Consider the following 22631-nt stretch of genomic DNA (forward strand, 5'->3'; position numbering starts at 1 on the left):
CCTCTCTCCCTCCCTCCTCTCCCCCTCCCTCCCTACCTCCCTCCCTCCTCTCCCCCTCCCCCCCTACCTCCCTCCCTCCTCTCCCCCCTACCTCCCTCCCTCCTCTCCCCCTACCTCCCTCCCTCCTCTCCCCCTACCTCCCTCCCTCCCTCCCCCTACCTCCCTCCCTCCTCTCCCCCTCCCTGATCTCACGCCTCTCCCCCTCCCGATCTCACGCCTCTCCCCCTCCCGATCTCACGCCTCTCCCCTCCCGATCTCACGCCTCTCCCCCTCCCTCCTTTCTCTCCCCCCCCGTTCCCTCCCTCTCTGTTTTCCCCCGCCCCCCCGTTACCTCCCTTCTCTGTTCCTCCCCCCTGTTCCCTCCGTCTTTGCCCCCCCACCCCCTGTTTCCCTTTCTCCCTCTTTGCCCTTCCTTCCCTCTTTGTCGTCTTGTCCCACTCCCCCATTGAGGAGTCCAAGGTGATGCCAGCACCACCTGAGCACCTGTATTGCTGCCATCCTGGGTGAATACCGGGGTCCAGTGCCCTATATCGCTGCTCAAAGTGGAGGTTTCAGCTATGGCTCTGAGTCAGAACGTTGTGGGTTCAAGGCCTCATCCAGAGACCTGAGCACAAAATCCAGGCTGACACTCCAGCGCAGTGCAGATGAGTCAGTGGCTGTGGAACGGGATTTTTAGAAACATAGAAAATAGGAGCAGGAGTAGGCCATTCGGCCCTTCGAGTCTGCTCTGCCATCAATATGATCATGGCTGATTCTCTATCTCAACACCATATTCCCGCTTTTCCCCCATACCCCTTGTGTCCTCTGGAACAGGGAGGTGCCAATAACACATTCATAGGTAACTTCACGGGAACACACCAAAAGAAATAAAAACTTGCATTTATATAGCGTCTTTAATGACCACCAGACGTCACAAAGCGCTTTACAGCCACTGAAGTACTTGTGGAGTGGAGTCACTGTTGTAATGCGGGAAACACAGCAGCCAATTTGCGCACAGCAAGCTCCCACAAACAGCAATGTGATAGTGACCAAATAATATTGTTTTTTTGTGGGATTGAGGGATAAATATTGGCCAGGGCACCGGGAATAACTCCCCTGCTCTTCTTCAAAATCGTGCCATGGGATCTTTTACGTCCACCCAAGAGAGCAGACGGGGCCTCGGTTTAACGTCTCATCTGAAAGATGGCACCTCTGACAGTGCAGCACTCCCTCAGCACTGCACTGGAGTGTCAGCCTGGATTTTTTGTGCTCAAGTCCCGGGAGGGGGCTTGAACCCACAACCTTCTGACTCAGACACAGCTGACACTAGGAAACTAGGTGACTCACGGGAAGTAACCAGTCTGCCACCTCACACCCTCCCCGAACCCAGTGATCCGAATTTACCCTCCCCCTCCCCCATGATCCGAATTACCCCCTCCCCCACCCCCGTGATCCGAATTACCCCTCCCCCTCCCCCCATGATCCGAATTACCCCCTCCCCCTCCCCCGTGTTCCGAATTACCCCCTCCCCCTCCCCCCATGTTCCGAATTTCCCCCTCCCCCCGTGATCCGAATTACCCCCTCCCCCTCCCCCCATGTTCCGAATTACCCCCCCTCCCCCTCCCCCCATGTTCCGAATTACCCCCTCTCCCCCTCCCCCCATGATCCGAATTACCCCCTCTCCCCCTCCCCCCATGATCCAAATTACCCCCTCTCCCCTTCCCCCCATGATCCAAATTACCCCCTCCCCCGTGATCCGAATTACCCCCTCCCCCCTCCCCCCGTGATCCGAATTACCCCCTCCCCCGTGATCCGATTTACCCCCTCCCCCTCCCCCTGTGATCCGAATTACCCCCTCTCCCCCTCCCCCCCGTGATCCGAATTAGCCCTCTTCCCCCCGTGATCCGAATTATCCCCCCTCCCCCCCGTGATCTGAATTCTCTGCAGAGATGTGAATAGCCAGGGTTGCAAGACTGTCTTTGCTGATCCCCAATTGAAGAAGTACCTTGGCTGCCCTGCCATCTTTTATATAGTGTTTCCAATTATAGACTCTCATCCATCCCTGTTCAGTAACTAGCATATTCAGGCTGTCTCTTTATGCCTGTTCTAAAAATGCTTAACCAGAAATAACTGTTATTGATGGTGTCAGCCGTGGCTCAGTGGTAGCACTCTTGTCTCTGGAAAAAAATGAAACAAATACTTGGATAGCGCCTTTTACGACCACCGGACGTCTCAATGTGCTTTACAGCCAATGAAGTACTTTTGTAGTGTAGTCACTGTTGTAATGTGGGAAACGCAGCAGCCAATTTATGCACAGCAAGCTCCCACAAACAGCAATGTGATAATGACCAGATAATCTGTTTTTGTTATGTTGATTGAGGGATAAATATTGGCCAGGACACTGGGGATAACTCCTCTGCTCTTCTTCGAAATAATGCCATGGGATCGTTTACGTCCGCCTGAGAGAGCAGATGGGGCCTCGGTTTAACGTCTCATTCAAAAGACGGCACCTCCAACAGTGCAGCACTCCCTCAGCACTGCACTGGAGTGTCAGCCTGGATTTATGTGCTCAAGTCCCGGGAGTGGGACTTGAACTCAAAAGCATCCTGAGTCCGAAGCTTGTGGGTTCAAGTCCCACTTACGAGACCTGAGCATGTAATCCAGTGCTGAGGGAGTGCTGCACTGTCGGAGGTGCCATCATTTGGATGAGACATTAAACCAAGGCCCCATCTGCCCTCTCAGGTGGATGCAAAACATCCCATGGCACTATTTTGAAGAAGAGCAGGGGAGTTCTCCTGGGTGTCCTGCCCAACATTAGGTCCTCAACCAAGATCACTAAAAAAACAGATTATCTGGTCATTATCACAGTGCTGTGTATGGGAGCTTGCTGTGCTACATTACAACAGCGATTCATACTTCAAAAGCCATCATCATAGGCAGTCCCTTGAAATCGAGGAAGATTTGATTCCACTCTCAAAGTGAGTTCTCAGGTGACTGAACAGTCCAATACGGGAATTGCAGCCTCTGTCACAGGTGGGACAGACAGTGGTTGAGGGAAGGGGTGGGTGGGACAGGTTTGCCGCACGCTCCTTCCGCTACCTGCGCTTGATTTCTGCATACTCTCAGCGATGAGACTCGAGATGCTCAGCGCCCTCCCGGATGCACTTCCTCCACTTTAGGCGGTCTTTGGCCAGGGACTCTCGGGTGTCGGTGGGGATGTTGCACTTTATCAGGGAGGCTTTGAGTACTTCAATGATTGTAAACCACTTTGGGGCATCCTGAGGTTGTGAAAGATGCTATGTAAATGTAATTTTTTTCTTTTTAACAAATTGGCAGCGCAAATCAATCCTGAGAAGCAGTTGGGAGGAGTTGCACATGTATGTTTATCTGGATCTGCTTTGAGACTGGGAAATGGAGGATGTGGAGAAGGGGAATGTGCCTCACTTCTGCTGCATCATATTTGCGTAGTGTTGTTTCAAATACACCCACGCAGTGTTAAGACAAGACAGTGCTGACAAGGCACATCAGACACATGTTACTAGGGGACTGCAGAACAGGCAGAGCAGGATGACTTTGAAAAAACACTGATGCCTTCTTGACTCCCCTGGGTAAGACCCTCCCCCTGCACCAGTTGAAGAAGAGAGACATATAGCAAGGGTTTGTAGGAGTGTTGTTCCAGCCCGCTGGACGGGGCAGAAATAGAAGGGGAGCCGGAGTGCGAGCTGCAGATTAGCCTCTGAGTCGAGTCGCGCTGCTCATTGCTGCGTCTTTCGTCTCCCGGTACCTGGAGTCCGATGGCAGTGCAGTACTCATCACCGTCTTGGACACGGCAATGGATCCCGGAGCACAAGGACTCCGTATTAGAAACATAGAAATTTACAGCGCAGAAGGAGGCCATTTCGGCCCATTGTGTCTGCTCCGGCCGACAAAGCCGCACAGCCCTCGGTCAGCAGCCCTGTAGGTTACATGTAAACCTATGAACAATGACGGAAAGGCAAAGAGCACCCAGCCCAACCAGTCCGCCCCGCACAACTGTGACATCCCTTGTACTGAAACATTCTACACTCCACCCCAACCGGAGCCATGTGATCTCCTGGGAGAGGCAATAACCAGACAAAAACCCAGGCCAATTTAGGGAGAAACAAAATCTAGGAACTATAATAGCTGGCGATTGTAGTTGCGGCCTAGCGAAGCCTCAGGCTCCCGTATTCAGCGCACTGAACAGAGAACGCCGCACGTCAGAGGCCCCGCAGACTCGAACCCCGTGGGCGTTCAGTACAACATCTAATCGATCGATCAATCATTTCATTCATTCAGTAATGCAAGGTGTTAATATTTTACACTACATTTTGAGTATTTAAGATAGTATCTGACTATCTGAATTCATGTTTATAAATTATTGGAAGGGTAGACGTGGGAGTGATGATCAACACTGAGTTGTTTCAAATTGACCAATTTAACACTTTGCTCTCATCACCGTCCCTTTAAATTTGCTGTGCGCGGAATCTCTTCCAGCGGCACGAGTCGGTGAGATGCCCGCGTGGGGCGGGGGCAACATTGGTGTGCGACCCTCAACAGTTCTCCAAAACTTGTTATGTGGCCCTACAGCCCAAATAATGGCCTGCCCCTGTTTTATATTTACTTTTATCATGCCTCTCGGAAGACTCTCCGTGTTCTCTACAGATTCCCGAAGGTGCCGTGATGTCAAAGGCCAGGCTGAGCATTGCTCTGAGGATCAGTCTGGGCCAGAACCACATTTACTCTGGTCACAATTAAACACGGCTAGTGTTTAAATGGCCCATTTAATCTCCCTCTGCCATCCCTCTAAGCACAGCCTGTAACTCCACGAAGGACAGATTCGTCAGTCGTACTGCCCAAAACATTTCTAACAAATTTGCTGAGGCTCAGTGGAAGTACTCTTACCTTGAAGTAAGAAGGTTGTGGGTTCAAGTCCCACTCCAGAGGGAGTGCTGCACTGTCGGAGGTGCCGTCTTTCGGATGAGAGATTAAACTGAGCTCTTGGGGGGGATATAAAAGATCCCGTAACTCTATTTCTTAAGAAGGGCAAGGGAGTTCTCTCTGATATCCTGGCCAATATCTATCTCTCAACCAACCTCTCTAATGCAGATTACCTGGTCATTATCACATTGCTGTTTGTGGGAGCTTGCTGTGCGCAAATTGGCTGCCGCGTTTCCCACACAGTGACTATTCCTCAAAAAAAAAGTACTTACCGTATATACTCGCGTATCATGCGACTTTTGAAGACCTAAATTGTAACCTAAATTTGGGGGGTAGCATGATACGTGAGATACAAAATTTGCGGGTGTGAAGTGCTGGCCAAGATTAGGCTGTTAGGCAGTAAACACACGAATGCCCATTTTTCTTGCTTCTCGTAAAGCATAAAATCTTATTTTAGATCGTGTTATAATATAACCATTTTCTTGATTTTCGGACACCCACTTTGATACTTTATCTTCTAAATGCGGCCAATGACATTTCGACCCGCGATTTGCGCATTTATAGGAAGGAGTTTCCTTCAATTTTTCTTTTTGTTTCTCCAGTTTCGGACACGGCTTTCTCCGACACCAAACAGCTTTGCAGCTTTAACGTTGTTGCTTTGTTCCGCTTCGGCAACAACTTGCAGCTTAAATTTGGCAGTATATTTCTTCGCAGATCTTTTCTCCATAGTGGCTAAGGGTAGAATGTAAAAATATATTTGTCATAGTTTACTACCTTAGATGAGATTTGGAACGAAATACGGTAACTGTTTATTACCGTAATGAGAAACAGCAAAACAGCTGTTTCTCATTCGGTTGTTTACGGCGGAAGAGTCGTTTCATGATTCGGTTGTTAAGGTCTGTATTCGATCGTTGTTATGTGTTAGTGTACTTGTTACGTGTTGGGTACTTGTTAAACTTGTTTGAAAGCCTAGCCTAGTGTCATCTGGTATCTCAAAAAAGTGACTCGCATGATACATAGGATATATGATAAAATCATGTTTTGGGGACGGAAATTTAGGGGTCGCATGATACGTGAGATCGTAGGATACGCGAGTATATACGGTAATATGTAAAGCACTTTGGAACGTTCGGAGGATGTGAAAGGTGCTATAGAAATGCAGGTCTTCCTTTCTCTGTTTGGACAGAGCTTTGGCTCCAGGGTGTATTAGCATGAAGTAATTTTTCTGTGGGTGAGCATTTTGTTTTTGTTACAAATTTCTCGTTTTGCAAATTGTTGGATCTGCAGCTTTGTCCCAGTGCACCCTCCAAATCAGCAGTTAAGAGTGATGGGCCTGTGCACAGGCCTACCTGTGAGGCTTATCCTCCTCGTTTCCAGGCTCTTTGGGACTATTTCTGAAAACTTATCAAACGTTCAACAAAAACTCAGTAAAAGTAGACAGCTTGGCACTGCGACTGATCGCGATGAGAAGAAGCTTTACTGGAGCGACGGAAGAGTGATGAAACAAATTGTTTTATGTGAGGAAAAAAATCAACAAAGTATCTGGAACTCACTGAGGGATGACTACGTTCCACTTCCGTGCGAGTGAGAAGTGTTTGAGTCTGCTGTCAGCCAATGAATCTGATCTCTTATAGAACATGTGCATGCGTGTTACATCACAACACCAGTGGCACTGCTCACGGTGCGTGGGAGGAGACCCTGTTTTGTAATATTAGGGCTGTTGTCAATGGTGTGATGGATAAAGTGTCACAAGAAGTCAGTAACACTTATAAGAAATTTGGGCTATATTTAATACATTTCGGGCTGGATTTTTGGCTTTGCTGATTTCGGGGCGGTAATGGCAGTGGGGCGGTAAAGTTAGCACCCGGGAACAGTTTGTGTGTCAGTCAGTAACATTGGGCAGCTGGGCCCGGAGTCAGGGGGCGCAGCGCTAAGGGAGGCGTTGTACACCTCTCATGGGGCGTTAGCCTGGGAAACTCCCGAGCTAAAGAGTCGGGCCGGGAGCGCTCCCAGAGTCGCCTGGGGGGAAAAAACCTAAAATAAACCCCCACAAAAACATTCCCAAAACATTGCCCACTCCAGCACAACACAAATCGCAAAAAAGATTAATAGACAAAACAATCACACTTTCCTTAGGAGTCCATTACTTACCTCTCTCTGCTGTTGGTATCGTTGGACCACCCGTTTTCCCAGCTGGTCGCTGCGGGGCGGACGGGTCAGGCAGGTGTCAAAACTCGCGCCGGTGTCACAACCTGGGGTGTTGCTCGCCGGGTGCAGCTCTCCCGGGCGCTGCTGCTCTGCGCCGCCGATAAACCAGATCCGAGGATCGCCGCGGGGCGCTGGGAGCTGACCGCCCGGGGCAAAAAACGGAGCGGAGAGGAGCCGAATAATCCAACCCAAGATATGTCCATCTCATATTCCCATGCCTCTTTTGAGATAGTTGACCCACCCCCCCCCACCCTTTAAATCCTTCTATGGCCCCTCCTCCCCCCTTCTCTGTAACCTCCTCCAGCCCTAAAACCCTTCGAGGATATTGAGTAGACTGGGCCTATATTCTCTAGAGTTTAGAAGAATAAGAGGTGATCTCATATAAACACACACAATTCTTACAGGGCGTGACAGGGTAGATGCAGGGAGGATGTTTCCTCTGGCTGTGGAGTCTAGAACCAGGGGTCACAGTCTTAGAATAAGGGGTCGGCCATTTAGGACTGAGATGGGGAGAAATTTCTTCACTCAGAGGGTGGTGACTCTTTGGAAATCTCTACCCCAGAGGGCTGTGGCAGCTCAGTCTCTGAGTATATTCAAGACAGAGATCGATAGATTTTTGGTCATTAAGGAAATCAGGGGATATGGGGATAGTGCAGGAAAGTGGAGTTGATCAGCCATGATATTGAATTGTGGAGCAGGATCAAGGGGCCGAATGGCCTACTCCTGCTCTGAATTCTTATTTTCTTGTGAGAACACGACATTCTTCTTGCATAATGCCGATTTTCATCACTGCACCATCGATGGCCGTGCCTTCAGCTGTCTAGGCCATAAGCCTTGGAATTCCTTTCCTAAACCTCTCCGCGTCTCTCCTCCTTTAAGAGGATGCTTAAAACCTACCTCTATTTCAAGCTTCTGGTTACCTGCCCTAATGGCCCAGAAATTGCGGTCGGAGGCTTCCTGCGGGCAATTGCCTCCGACCTGAAACATTTCTACAAAAGTACCTGGAAGTCCTGGAGGAACGTGGGATTCCGGTGGGGAGGCCTTCTCTTCCCGTGCTGCGGAGCGCGCTCCCATCCTCCAGGTTCCCACGGAGACGATGCAATTAATAAATGAGAATTTTTTTTTGAGTTTTTAAAAGTTTTTTTAATTATGATTAAAAATAAATGTAATGTGGTGGGCAGGGTTTTTAAAAATAACGTGTTTTTTAAATTAAATTAAATTATATTTTTGTATGTTTTAAACTCTTACGCCTGTAACAATAGGCTATGCGCCGGCTTTTATCAGGCACAAGAGTTTTGAGGACATTTGCCGGGCAGGATATGGGTAAATCCCACAATCTTGCCCATGCAAATGTCCTCGCTTCCGAGATACGGAGAATCTGTGATGGATCGGGAAAGCCGGTTTTCAGAGCATGCGCATTGTGCGCTGAACACCGGCTTTTGCGATGCCATCCCGGGTCCGTACACACTCCATACGCACTCCAAACGGATCTGGGGAGGCCGGAATTTCCAGGCCAATGTATCCTTCTGTGGCTCGGTGTCAAGATTTGTTACGTGCCTTGAGATGTTTTACTATGTTAAAGGCACTACCTCAGTGTTTGTGTTCATGAGCTGTGTCAACCAGCTAGATTATCATCCAGCGATATCAGTCTTCGAAAGGCTGAACGACTGGATCAGCAGTAGCAAGCCCACACTACCTGACCGCTGTAAAATCTGGGTGCGTTTTCCTTTGATGCTATGCATTGTTCATTAATTGGTGCAGTTACTGGCTCAGGATGAGTGAACCTGCCTTTGGCACAGACTGTCACAGTTCAACACAAACTTCTAACAGGAAGTTGCATGCTTCACTGACCCAGGAAGCAACCTCAGCAAATCATGACAGCAAAATACCCGTGACCTGCAATGAACCTCAGCCCAGTGCTTCGTTCTGTGTCTTACCCGAGTCTGAATCTACCAGCTGAGACTGAAACTGGTACCTTTCTTTTTTAAAAAGAGGGTGTCAAAGTTCAGGATGTCAGAGGTACAAAATGCTTGTATCAGCAGCACTAATTGATTGATCTTTGTGATCAAACTCTGCAATGAGCAGATAGACGAATCTCTCATTGTCGTAGCCTATTCTCGGAATGTCCACCACTCAAATCTCAAAGCTGATAACTGAGATTGCGGATTCATGTAAAAGTGAAAATGTGGAAATGTCCGAGACTTGGGGCACAATGTGAAAACACGTTGCTCCGTGCAGTGCCTGATCTTAGCAAGACTGTTGGTGAGGCTAGGAGGAAGAGGGAGAGGATGAGGTTAGGAGGAGAGAGAGGATGAGGTTAGGAGGGGGGTGGGGTTAGGAGGGAGGGGGTAGGGAGGGTGGTTAGGGAGAGGGTGATGTTAGGAGCAGGGAGAGGGTGATGTTAGGAAGAGGGAGAGGAGGAGGTTAGGAGCAGGGAGAGGGGGGTTAGGAGCAGGGAGAGGTGCTAAATAAGTACTTTGCATTTGCCTTCACGAGAGAAGAGGATGCTGCCAATGTCACAGTAAAGGAGGAGACAGTCATGATAATGGGTAGGATAAAAATAGATAAAGAGAAGGTATTTAAAAGGTTGGCAGTACTGGAAGTAGAAAGGTCACCCGGTGCGGGTGGGATGCTGCCTCAGTTACTGAAGGAAGTGAGGATGGACATTGAGGAAGCTCTGGGCACAATCTTCCAATCCTCTTTGCTTTCTTTTAAGAGGGTGTTAAAGTTCAGGAGGTCGGGTACAAAATGCTTTTATTGGCAGTACTAAATGATTGATCTTTGTATCTTTGTAATCTCCTTTGGCCTCACAACCTCCCCCCTCCCCCTCCCCCTCCCCTGGGGTGTCTGCACTCCTCTAATTCTGCCCTCTTGAGCATCCCTGATTATAATCGCTCAACCATTGGTGGCTGGGCCTTCTGTTGCCTGGGCCCCAAGCTCTGGAACTCCCTGCCTAAACCTCTCCGCCTCTCTACCTCTCTTTCCTCCATTAAAACCCACCTCTGTGACCAAGCTTTTGGTCACCTGCCGTAATTTCTTCTTATCAGGCTCGGTGTCAGTTTTAATTTTGTCTCATAACACTCCTGTGAGGCACCTTGGAACATTTCACCAAGTTAAAGGTGCTATATAAATACACGTTGTTGACATGAGGGTGTTGCCAGAGGACTGGAGATTTGCAAAGTGATGTGAGGGATAAACCCGTCATGTACAGACCAGTCGGCCTAATGTTGGTGGTGGGGAAACCTTTAGAAAAATTAATCCAGGACAAAATTAATTGGCATTTGGAAAGGTATGGGCTAATAAATGAAATTCAGCACAGATTTGTTAAAGGCAAATCGTGTTTGACTAACTTGATTGAGTTCTTTGAGAGGGTTGATGAGGGTAGTGCCGTTGATGGGTATATGGAGTTTCAAAAGGTGTTTGATAAAGTACCACATAGTAGACGTAAGAAAAATTAAAACCCATGGGATTAATGGGACTGTGCAGCGTGGATATGAAATTGGCTAAGGGACAAGAAGCAGAGAGTAGTGGTGAATGGGTGTTTATCAGACTGGAGGGAAGTATAGAGTGGTGCTCCCCAGGGTCGGTCTTAGGATCACTGCTCTTTTGATGTATATTAATGTCCTGGACTTGGGCATTTTGGGCATAATTTCAAAGTTTGCAGATGACAGGAACCTAGGAAATGTAGTAAACAGAGAGGAGGATAGTAAGTGACTACAGGAGGACTTGGATAGACTAGTGAAATGGGCAGGCAGGTGGCAGATGAAATTTAACGCCGAGAAGTGTGAACTGGCAGGATGAACGAGGAGAGGTAATAAGAACTAAATGGTACAGATTTAAGAGGACTGCAGGAACAGAGACACCTGGGGGTCTTTGCACCCAGATCTTTGAAGCTGGCAGGAGAAATTGTGAAGGCTATTAACCAAGCAGCTTCATAAATAGTGGCGTATAGAAAAAACAGAAAATTATACTAAACCTTTCTAAAGCACTGGTTAGGCCCCAGCTGGGGTATTGTGACCAACTCTGGGCTCCGCATTTTAGGCAGGATATCGAGGCCTTGGACGGCGCAGAACCGATTTGCTAGAATGGTACTGGGGATGAGGGACCAGTTATGTGGAGAAGTTGGGATTGTGCTCGTTAGAGCAGAGAAGGTTAAGGGGAGATTTAATTGAGGTGTTCAAAATTAATTATGACATTGATGAAATTGAAAAGAAGTAATTGTTTATACTGAAATTCTAAGAAAGTGTGGATTCTGGTGGGTGTAAAGACCAGGCTCAAGGTGGGGTAAAAACTGATCATAGACCCAAGAATATGAAAGAAAGATAGACTTATGTTTATATAGAAACATAGAAAATAGGTGCAGGAGTAGGCCATTCGGCCCTTCTAGACTGCACCGCCATTCAATGAGTTCATGGCTGAACATGCAACTTCAGTACCCCATTCCTGCTTTCTCACCATACCCCTTGATCCCCCTAGTAGTAAGGACTACATCTAACTCTTTTTTGAATATATTTAGTGAATTGGCCTCAACAACTTTCTGTGGTAGAGAATTCCACAGGTTCACCACTCTCTGGGTGAAGAAATTTCTCCTCATCTCGGTCCTAAATGGCTTATCCCTTATCCTTAGACTGTGACCCCTGGTTCTGGACTTCCCCAACATTGGGAACATTCTTCCTGTATCTAACCTGTCTAAACCCATCAGAATTTTAAACGTTTCTATGAGGTCCCCTCTCATTCTTCTGAACTCCAGTGAATACAAGCCCAGTTGATCCAGTCTTTCTTGATAGGTCAGTCCCGCCATCCCGGGAATCAGTCTGGTGAACCTTCGCTGCACTCCCTCAATAGCAAGAATGTCCTTCCTCAGGTTAGGAGACAAAAACTGTACACAATACTCCAGGTGTGGCCTCACCAATGCCCTGTACAACTGTAGCAACACCTCCCTGCCCCTGTACTCAAATCCCCTCGCTATGAAGGCCAACATGCCATTTGCTTTCTTAACCGCCTGCTGTACCTGCATGCCAACCTTCAATGACTGATGTACCATGACACCCAGGTCTCTTTGCACCTCCCCTTTTCCTAATCTGTCACCATTCAGATAATAGTCTGTCTCTCTGTTTTTACCACCAAAGTGGATAACCTCACATTTATCCACATTATACTTCATCTGCCATGCATTTGCCCACTCACCTAACCCATCCAAGTCGCTCTGCAGCCTCATAGCATCCTCCTCGCAGCTCACACTGCCACCTAACTTAGTGTCATCCGCAAATTTGGAGATACTACATTTAATCCCCTCGTCTAAATCATTAATGTACAGTGTAAACAGCTGGGGCCCCAGCACAGAAACTTGCGGTACCCCACTAGTCACCACCTGCCATTCTGAAAAGTACCCATTTACTCCTACTCTTTGAGTCTGACAACCAGTTCTCAATCCATGTCAGCACACTACCCCCAATCCCATGTGCTTTAACTTTGCACATTAATCTTTTGTGTGGGACCTTGTCGAAAGCCTTCTGAAAGTCCAAATATACCACATCAACTGGTTCTCCCTTGTCCACTCTACTGGAAACATCCTCAAAAAATTCTAGAAGATTTGTCAAGCATGAGTTCCCTTTCACAAATCCATGTTGACTTGGACCTATCATGTCACCTCTTTCCAAATGCACTGTTATGACATCCTTAATAATTGATTCCATCATCTTACCCACTACTGAGGTCAGGCTGACCGGTCTATAATTCCCTGTTTTCTCTCTCTCCTTTTTTAAAAAGTGGGGTTACATTGGCTACCCTCACTCGATAGGAACTGATCCAGAGTCAATGGAATGTTGGAAAATGACTGTCAATGCATCCGCTATTTCCAAGGCCACCTCCTTAAGTACTCTGGGATGCAGTCCATCAGGCCCTGGGGATTTATCGGCCTTCAATCCCATTAATTTCCCCAACACAATTTCCCGACTAATAAGGATTTCCCTCAGTTCCTCCTCCTTACTAGACCCTCTGACCCCTCTTATATCCGGAAGGTTGTTAGTGTCCTCCTTAGTGAATACCGAACCAAAGTACTTGTTCAATTAGTCCGCCATTTCTTTGTTCCCCGTTATGACTTCCCCTGATTCTGACTGCAGGGGACCTACGTTTGTCTTTACTAACCTTTTTCTCTTTACATATCTATAGAAACTTTTGCAATCCATCTTAATATTCCCTGCAAGCTTCTTCTCGTACTCCATTTTCCCTGCTCTAATCAAACCCTTTGTCCTCCTCTGCTGAGTTCTAAATTTCTCCCAGTCTCTGGGTTCACTGCTATTTCTGGCCAATTTGTATGCCACTTCCTTGGCTTTAATACTATCCCTGATTTCCCTTGATAGCCACGGTTGATCCACCTTCCCTTTTTTATTTTTACGGCAGACAGGAATGTACAATTGTTGTAGTTCATCCATGCGGTCTCTAAATGTCTGCCATTGCCCATCCACAGTCAACCCCTTAAGTATCATTCGCCAATCAATCCGAGCTAAATCACGCCTCATACCTTCAAAGTTACCCTTCTTTAAGTTCTGGACCATGGTCTCTGAATTAACTGTTTCATTCTCCATCCTAATGCAGAATTCCACCATATTATGGTCACTCTTCCCCAAGGGGCCTCGCACAACGGTATTGCTAATTAATGCTCTCTCATTACACAACACCCAGTCTAAGATGGCCTCCCCCCTAGTTGGTTCCTCGACATATTGGTCTAGAAAACCATCCCTTATGCACTCCAGGAAATCCTCCTCCACCGTATTGCTTCCAGTTTGGTTAGCCCAATCTATGTGCATATTAAAGTCACCCATTATAACTGCTGCACCCTTATTGCATGCACCCCTTTCACGTCCATCAGACGCCTGAAAGCGCTTTACAGCCAATGAAATACTATGGACCAAGCTCGTGAAACAAGCTGATGGATGTGAAGCTTTGGACCAGTGCTCGGTGACCATGCCGAAGCTGTGGAATCACCTCATGCCCTCCGTTACAAATATTTGATCGAGGTGCGAGGCAGGTTCTGGCCTCATGCTCTGGCCTTGCTTTATACCTTGGGAGTTTAGACCAGGATGAGAATGAGTTGCCAACCCTCCAGGATTGGCCCTGGAGTCTCCAGGAATTACAGATTCATCTCTGGGACATTGCTGCAAGCAACCCAGGAGAAAAAAACTCTCGGGGGCGTTAAATATTTGTGGGTTTTCAAAAATGTCTGAAGACTTTTATGTTTTAGTTATAAAAATATTGGACATGGAGAGGAGAGGGGGCAGCAGGGAAAGACTGTGCGACTGAGAGTCGAGAAGCATCCACTGAGGTAACAGTCAGTTTGCGCTCCGATTGGTGTGGGCAGGCAGGGCTCCTTTTGGATGGACATGCCTGGTGAGCAATGGCAGGAGTGAGGAGACGGGACGGTTGTAGACAGGAGGTCACATGATGCACCCGCTAGCGATATGTCCAATCAGAGTTGCTGACCCGACTTCACTACAAGGAACGCAATAAGCCCATGGAGCTCCTCTATGTTAAACAAGGTCAAACTGCAGACAGTGTTCCAGAAAGGAAATTATTTGAAATAGGACAGCAGGAGGCTAGAATCTGCTGGTAATGTACCTGCAAATTTCTCTCGCTCCTAACTGGGGCTTGACTGGTGGGACACTGATGTATTCAATGCTCTAATTCAACACCGTCTCCAGTGCGCCAGTGCAGTCTTCGGCCGCCTGAGGAAGAGAATGTTCGAAGATCAGGCCCTTAAATCTGGCACCAACCTCATGGTCTACAGTGGTGTAGTAATACCCACCCTCCTGTATGGCTCAGAGACATGGACCATATACAGTAGACACCTCAAATCGCTGGAGAAATACCACCAACGATGTCTCCGTAAGATCCTGCAAATCCCTTGGGAGGACAGACGCACCAATGTTAGTGTCCTCGACCAGGCCAACATCCCCAGCATCGAAGCACTGACCACACTCGACCAGCTCCGTTGGGCGGGCCACATCGTCTGCATGCCCGACACAAGACTCCCAAAGCAAAGCGCTCTACTCAGAACTCCTTCATTGCAAGCAAGCCCCAGGTGGGCAGCGGAAACGTTACAAGGGCACCCTCAAAGCCTCCTTGATAAAAGTGCAACATCCCCACCGACACCTGGGAATCCCTGGCCAAAGACCGCCCTAAGTCGAGGAAGAGCATCTGGGAGGGTGCTGAGCACCTCGAGTCTTATCGCCGAGAGCATGCAGAAATCAAGCGCAGGCAGCGGAAGGAGCGTGCGGCAAACCAGACTCCCCACCCACCCTTTCCTTCAACCACTGTGTGTCCCACCTGTGACAGAGACTGTGGTTCTCGTATTGGACTGTTCACCCACCTGAGGACTCATGCTAAGAGTGGAAGCAAGTCTTCCTCGATTCCGAGGGACTGTCTATGATGATGAACCAATCTCTCCCGCGCGGATGCCCTTCCTGTGGCTATGCATGCACATGCACCCCAAGAACTGGCACTTGAGGTCTCTGCGTGGGCCTATACATATCGTACACACCCGGAGAGGCTGCAATTTTCAGCCCAATATTTTTTTTAATTCTGTCAAACCGGGAAAAATTTATCCGCGAAGCTTTCCTGGATGGTTAATTATTCAGCCTGTTTTCCTTTTTCCCTTTTGGTTGAGTTTGCTGTTGGATGGGCGGGAGGCCAGCAGGGAGTCATCCTGTCCCCGGGCTCCTGATGCTGCTCTCTGTCTTTAGCGGTGATGGCAAGTTCTACTTTTCTTCTTTCGGGGAAAAGTGCTTCACCATCGCTGGGTACCTCCCTTCTTGACAGGACAACAGCTATGAAGAGGCTGGTGCCCGGGAAACTGGGTGGGCGCGAGCCCGTGTTCCTGTATTCTGGGCACCGCCAGTTGATGCGGGATTTTAGTGTACATACCATTTCGTCACAGGAGCTAAACCGTCTTTTTGCCAGTGATTGACTTGGAACCTGAAATTTAAAACCTGTTACAGCTGCAATAAAGAACAGAAGTAAAGACTTGCATTTCTATAGCGCCTTTCACAGTCTCCGGGCATCCCACAGCGATTTACAGCCTATGAAGTACTTGTGTCGTCACTGTTGTAATGTAGTAAATGAGGCAGCCAAATAGTGCACAGCAAGCTCCCACAAACAGCAATGAGATAATGAACCGATAATCTGGTCTTAGTAATGTTGGTTGAATATTGGCCAGAACAACAGGGAGAACTCCCCTGCTCTTCTTCAAAATAGCGCTGTGGGATCTTTTACGTCCACAGTTTAATATCTCATCTGAAAGACGCCACTCCAGAGAGTGCAGCATTCCCTCAGTGCAGCACTGGGAGTGTCAGCCTAGGTTATGTGCTCAAGCCTCTTGGGTGGGACTTAAACCCATGACCCTCTGACTGATATGAGAGTGATGCCTGCTCCCGTGGGCCCTGACAGTCTGGATCACAGAACCCACACGACTTTCTATTGGTGCTTCGATTTCTTAATCTCTGGTTTAACGTTTTTGGAGAGCGTAATTACAGTGAAACCTTTTCTTCTGGTGGGGAAATCAAGAACGAGGGAATACAATCTTAAGATTAGAGCCGGGCCATTTAGGAGTGAAATTAGGAGCACCTTTTCACACAAAGGGCAGTAAAAATGTAAAGCTCTGTCCCTAAAAGTCTGTGGATTCTGGGGGTCAATTGAGGTCAGTATATTTTTTTATCAGGTAAGGTTATTGAGGGATATGAGCTATGGTGGGAAAATGAGGTTGAGGTACAGATCAGTCATGATTTAATTGAATGATGGAACAGGCTTGATGGGTTGAATGGCCTCCTCCTGCTCCTAAACCTACCTTTCTCAGTGCTGTTGCTTCATTGGCACCTCATTCACAACGCCCAGATTGGTTGGTATTAGCAACTTGAAAGTAGATGCAGTTTAATGGATTGTAGCTCCAGACCTGATCCTTGAGGTTTCCTGATGGGGGGACCCTTGTGATCAACAAAGACCAGAAGCCAGGTAGCACTCTGACCTCGGAGTCAGAAGACTGTTGGTTCGTCCCAATCCAGAGACTTGAGCATAGAATCTAGTGACACTCCAAGTGCAGTCCTGAGTGGGTACTGCACTGTCGGCAGGATCTGCCAGGTTAGCATGCTGCAGGCACACACTATCTGGGAACAATGCCACTGGAGATTCACTGGGTTTTTAGGAGAAGTAATTTAATTTCAGAACACTGCGGTGTTAGATGTGCCTTGAAGTGCATATATATTTTTTTGTAATTCCTATTCTATTATCAAGAATGAAATTAATGGGCCTTGGCTGTACTCTGGAGATCTGCCGGTCCATTGATTTCATCTTTCAGTGGATGTGTTTTTGTGGCCCTTTGGGAAGAGTCTTGCATGTCTACACTGGCAACGCTGTTCAATCTGTCAGTAGCAACGGTGCACCGTGCAGAACCCAGCCCTATCCATGGGTGGAACTTGGACCAACAAGGAGTTTACTGTACACGTTAGGTGAGATCAGATTAAGGAAAATAGTTGTGGGTATTCCCGAATTAATTCGTGTCATGACTATTGTATTGTCTGTGCAGCAGTGAATTGGTACTGAACTTGTTAAAGAAAGAACCCAGTGATTTTTGGATATTCAGGTTGCTTTTGCACTACATTAAATAAAGGTCCTTCTAAACTAAGCAGGGAACTTTTGGTATTTCAGTACACTTGGCCATTTCCGCAGTGTGAATTAAAGGATCTGTCTCGTACATTTTTTCATTTTCAATACATACAGTAGGATGCATAGCCCTGTACCACCCGCCGAGATCATCGGGCTCTTGATGGCACATGGGCATTTGATCCATTGGCACTGTGGTCTCGCATGCCCGACACGAGACTCCAAAATCAAGCGCTCTACTCGGAGCTCCGACACGGCAAGCGAGCCCCAGGTGGGTAGAGGAAATCTTCAAGGCCACCCTCAAAGCCTCCTTGGAAAAATGTAACATCCCCACCGACACCTGGGAATCCCTGGTCCAAGACCGCCCTAAGCGGAGGAAAAGCATCCGGAAGGCGCTGGGCACCTCGAGTCTCTTCGCCGAGAGCAAGCTGAAGCCAAGTGTTGTCAGCGGAAGGAGCGCGCGGCAACCCAGGCTCCCCACCCATCTGTTCCTTCAATCACCGTTTGCCCCACGTGACAGAGACTGTAATTCCCGCATTGGACTCTTGAGTCACCTGAGAACTCATTTCTAGTTTGGAAGCAAGTCATCCTCTACTCCGAGGGACTGCCTATGATGGGTGATGACTGTGGTCAGTGCAAAAACCCAGCGTTGCTATTGGAAACGGCCTGGGCTGTTCTAAACTGGATGAGTAGTGAAGTTATCGCCCTGAATTGTCCTGCAGTACAACAATGGATCTTTTAAAGGGCTGATACTCTTGTCCCAGGTTACCCGGTGCAGCCTCTTAGTATATTACACCCATTAAAATGCAGTCACAGCACGTCTAAACAAATTGCATTTCACTAGACTGTGGATAAATTTACGAAAGTTTCTGGTACCTAGATAGAATTAAATCGAAGTGGCAACGTGGATGCGGGTCTTTTGGCCCAAGCAGATTATGTTGGTGTTTATCCTACACATGAGCATGAACCCTGTTTCCAGATTCTTTTATCCCCTTTCCGACAACCACCTCTCTAACCTATTGAATGTTGACGTAAAGAAAGAAATAACTTGCATTTATATAGCGCCTTTCATGATCTCAGGACGTCCCAAAGTGCATCACAGCCAATGAAGTTGGTCACTATTGTAATGTAGGAAATGCATATGGCAATCTGTGCACAGAAAGCTCCCACAAGCAGCAATGAGATAAATGACCAGATTATCTTTTATTTTACATGTGTCTGCATTAAGTGCCACCTTCCCTTGTTCTGTCCACTTCTGTATTTTGTTTGGCACAAGTTGCAGCTCCCGAGCTGCCTGCCCAGAGTTAGCTGCCCCAGACACGATGGGTTGAATGGCATCCTTCAGTGCTGTAAACCTCTATTTTATCATATGCATGTTTTTACTGAGCTTTTAAAGTCGAGAAGCAAATGAGAAGCAGTAGGGTCAAAGGTTTAAAGTTCTCATTTTCCATCAATCCCTATTAGGTCTTCGAGTGTGATTTTTAAAATAATTCAGGATGTGGGCGTGGCTGGCAAGGCCAGCATTTATTGCCCACCCTTAACTGCCCCTTGAGAAGGTGGTGGTGAGCTGCCTTGAACCTTGAACCGCTGCAGTCCGTGTGGTGAAGGTGCTCCCACATTGCTGTTAGGGAGGGAGTTCCAGGATTTTCACCCGGCGACGATGACGGAATGGTGATATACTTCCAAGTCTTATCGATAAGGAAATAAAGGGCATGGGGAATGGGCAGGGAAGTGGACCTGAATCCATGATCGGATCAGCCATGATCGTATTAAATGGCGGAGCAGGCTCGAGGGGTCATATGGCCTACTCCTGCTCCTATTTCTTATGTTCTAAGTCAGGATGGTATGTGACTTGGAGGGAAACGTGGAGGTGGTGGTGTTTCCATGCACCTGCTGCCCTTGTCTTCTAGAGGTCATGGGTTTGGGAGATGCTACCGAAGAAGCTTTGGCGAGTTGCTGCAGTGCATCTTGTAGATGGTACACACTGCAGCCACGGTACACCAGTGGAGGGAGTGAATGTTGAAGGTGGTGGATGGGGTGCAGATCAAGCGTGCCGCTTTGTCCTGGATGGTGTCGAGCTTCTTGAGTGTTGTTGGAGCTGCACTCATCCAGGCAAGTGGAGAGTATTCCATCACACTCCTGACTTGGGCCTTGTAGATGGTGGAAAGGCTTTGGGGAGTCAGCAGGTGAGACACTCGCCGCAGAATACCCAGCCTCTGACCTGCTCTTGTAGCCACATTATTTATGTGGCTGGTCCAGTTAAGTTTCTGGTCAATGGTGACCCCCAGGATGTTGATGGTGTGGGATTCGGCGATGGTAATACCGTTGAATATCAAGGGGAGGTGGTTAGACTCTCGCTTGTTGGAGATGGTCATTACCTGGCACTTGTGTGGCATGAATGTTTAATTGCTGAGCTGACTGAGAATTGCCATTGTGATTCTTCCTCCAATTCCCACTCTGACCTGGGTCTCCGATTCTCTTCCGACCCAGCTCGATGCAAGTCGCAGGAACAGCTCGGCTTTCTTCTGGACACACTGCGGCTTCAAAGCCTGATCATCGACTTCAGCAGCTCATTCCTCAGCTGGTTTACTGCTCGATGCTCAAAACCTGTGACTGCTTCATCCTCCTCCTCCATGTTGCTGCATTTCTGTGTGCATGCGCGGGTGTTCCAAAACCTTTTTCACCGCTAACTTAGCCACAATCAAACCCTTCTGTTCTTCTTCTGCCTTGTCTCGCCTGTGCTTGCTTGAGGTGACCTTTGGGTATTGCACAGCAATTCTCGATCTAGCTTCTCCGACACTTGTTTCCTGGCCATTAATCTGTGACCGGACTCTCTGTCCCTTACTCTTCTACTCTCTCTTCTCTTTTTGCTCTGTCCGATTGAGTTTGTTTATCTTCCCGTCTCACTAGGCCTGTACCCACAATGCAAACTGGATTGGGGAGGGTTAGGCTCACTCTATTCATGAGCTCATTCTATGGCCTTGAAAAACCGAGATCGCAAGCTATCTGTGGAGTGGTTGTGCAAACTTTCTTGCTGGGAAATGCCGTTTTCCTTCACTTGGGAACATCTCACGCTGATCACATTAAGAAGATCTTTGTTAACTTACTGCTTCGTCATTCAAGGAACAAGGCAGTAACTGTGTCAGTAAACCGATTACCAGATCTAGAATCGGAGTTTCATTGCAAGGCTGGGGGAGGGGAGCAGGGTCAATCGCGCTGGTCGGCCAGTCGACATTCCATTGCGTCTTAGCTGCCTTGTCTTTATTTGGTTAACTTCCAAACTGCCGTCTTAACTTGCCCATTGCGTGTTACTTGCAGCCAGTTGGTAACCTTTAACTAGCCTGTGTGGTGCCGCCACCAGTTAGTTTTCCAGAGCTGATGCCCGTGCAGCTCCGTTCCTGCCGCAGTGGCTGTCCGTCTGTGCCAGGTCTCGGATGTCTGTCGGCGGTCGAAGGCTTGGTCTGGCCCCCCCGGCTGGCGCGAGATGACCTGCTCAGATTACGGGATGCGGAGCTGGTGATCCACATCCCAGAAGGCCAAGCTGTGCGGGGCATATGAGGGTTTTACTCTCCCGTCCCAATCAGGCGGTTTTTCCACATTCGTCAAAGATCCTTTGACAAAGGGGAAGAAAAAATCTTTGAAATAGCTGCTGATTTGATGCCGGGGGAAGTACTTCCACCTCCGTCTGTCTCGGTGTTAAGTAGTGGGTTGTAATTGAGTCAAAGCAGATTTGGACGTAATTGGATTTTAATGATGTCCCAGAGCTGCCAACTCAGCCACAGTTGGAGTCCGTGCAATGATGCCGTCAGGATTTAAATTCCTTGGGGGGTGGGGGGGGAATTTGTACAGCCTCGTAAGTAGTGACTGGAAAGGAACAGCTGATCGTACGTTAGGCTTGTGGCCTCTGATACAGTCGCTTGTGTCCACGTTTACTCACAGGCTGGATTCTGGGCTTTGTGTTGCCTTTGTCCGGCCCTATTCCAGGTATTGGTGGTCGTCTCACGATGCCCTCTGTAGTGTCCTAACAAATCACTCCATTGGAGAAACAGTTGCCACGACGAGGGCAGCCCAGCAGCATCTTGCTGGGGATGGGCAATCAGTGCGGATGGGGTAGAGGCACCCACAACCCAAGAACAAATGTGTAAAGAAGGGAGCGTTGTCAAATCTATATGTCTAACAACTTTGAACCAGGATACAAATACGAATTAGAGTAATTCTAACAAAAATTCTCATTCATATTTTGACACTCTCCCACGTTTTAATTTTGCTTATAGTACAGGTTTGGGAGATTTAAAAAAAAAATAGTTCCTGGGATGTGGGCATCACCAGCAAGGCCAGCATTTATTGCCCATCCCTAGTTGCCCTTGAGAAGGTGGTGGTGAGCCACTGCCTTGAACCGCTGCAGTCCATGTGGTAAAGTGCTCCCACAGTGCTGTTAGGGAGGGAGATTCAGGATTCTGACCCAGATACGATAAAGGAACAACGATATATTTCCAAGTCAGGATGGTGTGTGACTTGGAGGGGAACGTGGAGGTGATGGTGTTCCCATGCGCCTGCTGCTCTTGTCCTTCTAGGTGGTTTGGGAGGTGCTGCCGAAGAAGCCTTGGCGAGTTGCTGCAGGGCATCTTGTAGATGGTATACACTGCAGCCACGGTGCGCTGGTGGTGGAGGGAGTGAATGTTTAAGGTGGTGGATTGGGTGTCAATCAAGCAGGCTGCTTTGTCCTGGATGGTGTTGAGCTTCTTGAGTGTTGTTGGAGCTGCACTCATCCAGGCAAGTGGAGAGTATTCCATCACACTTCTGACTTGTGCCTTGTAGATGGTGGAAAGGCT

General features: G+C 48.2%; 1 protein-coding gene across 1 annotated transcript in view; it reads left to right on the forward strand.

The window, feature by feature from the left end:
• Positions 1-22631, forward strand: part of stk26 (serine/threonine protein kinase 26) — a 137829-nt gene that overhangs the window by 1303 nt on the left and 113895 nt on the right. The window lies entirely within an intron of this gene.

The sequence above is a fragment of the Pristiophorus japonicus genome, chromosome 6 (assembly GCF_044704955.1).
Source record: "Pristiophorus japonicus isolate sPriJap1 chromosome 6, sPriJap1.hap1, whole genome shotgun sequence".
Lineage (NCBI taxonomy): Eukaryota > Metazoa > Chordata > Chondrichthyes > Pristiophoridae > Pristiophorus > Pristiophorus japonicus.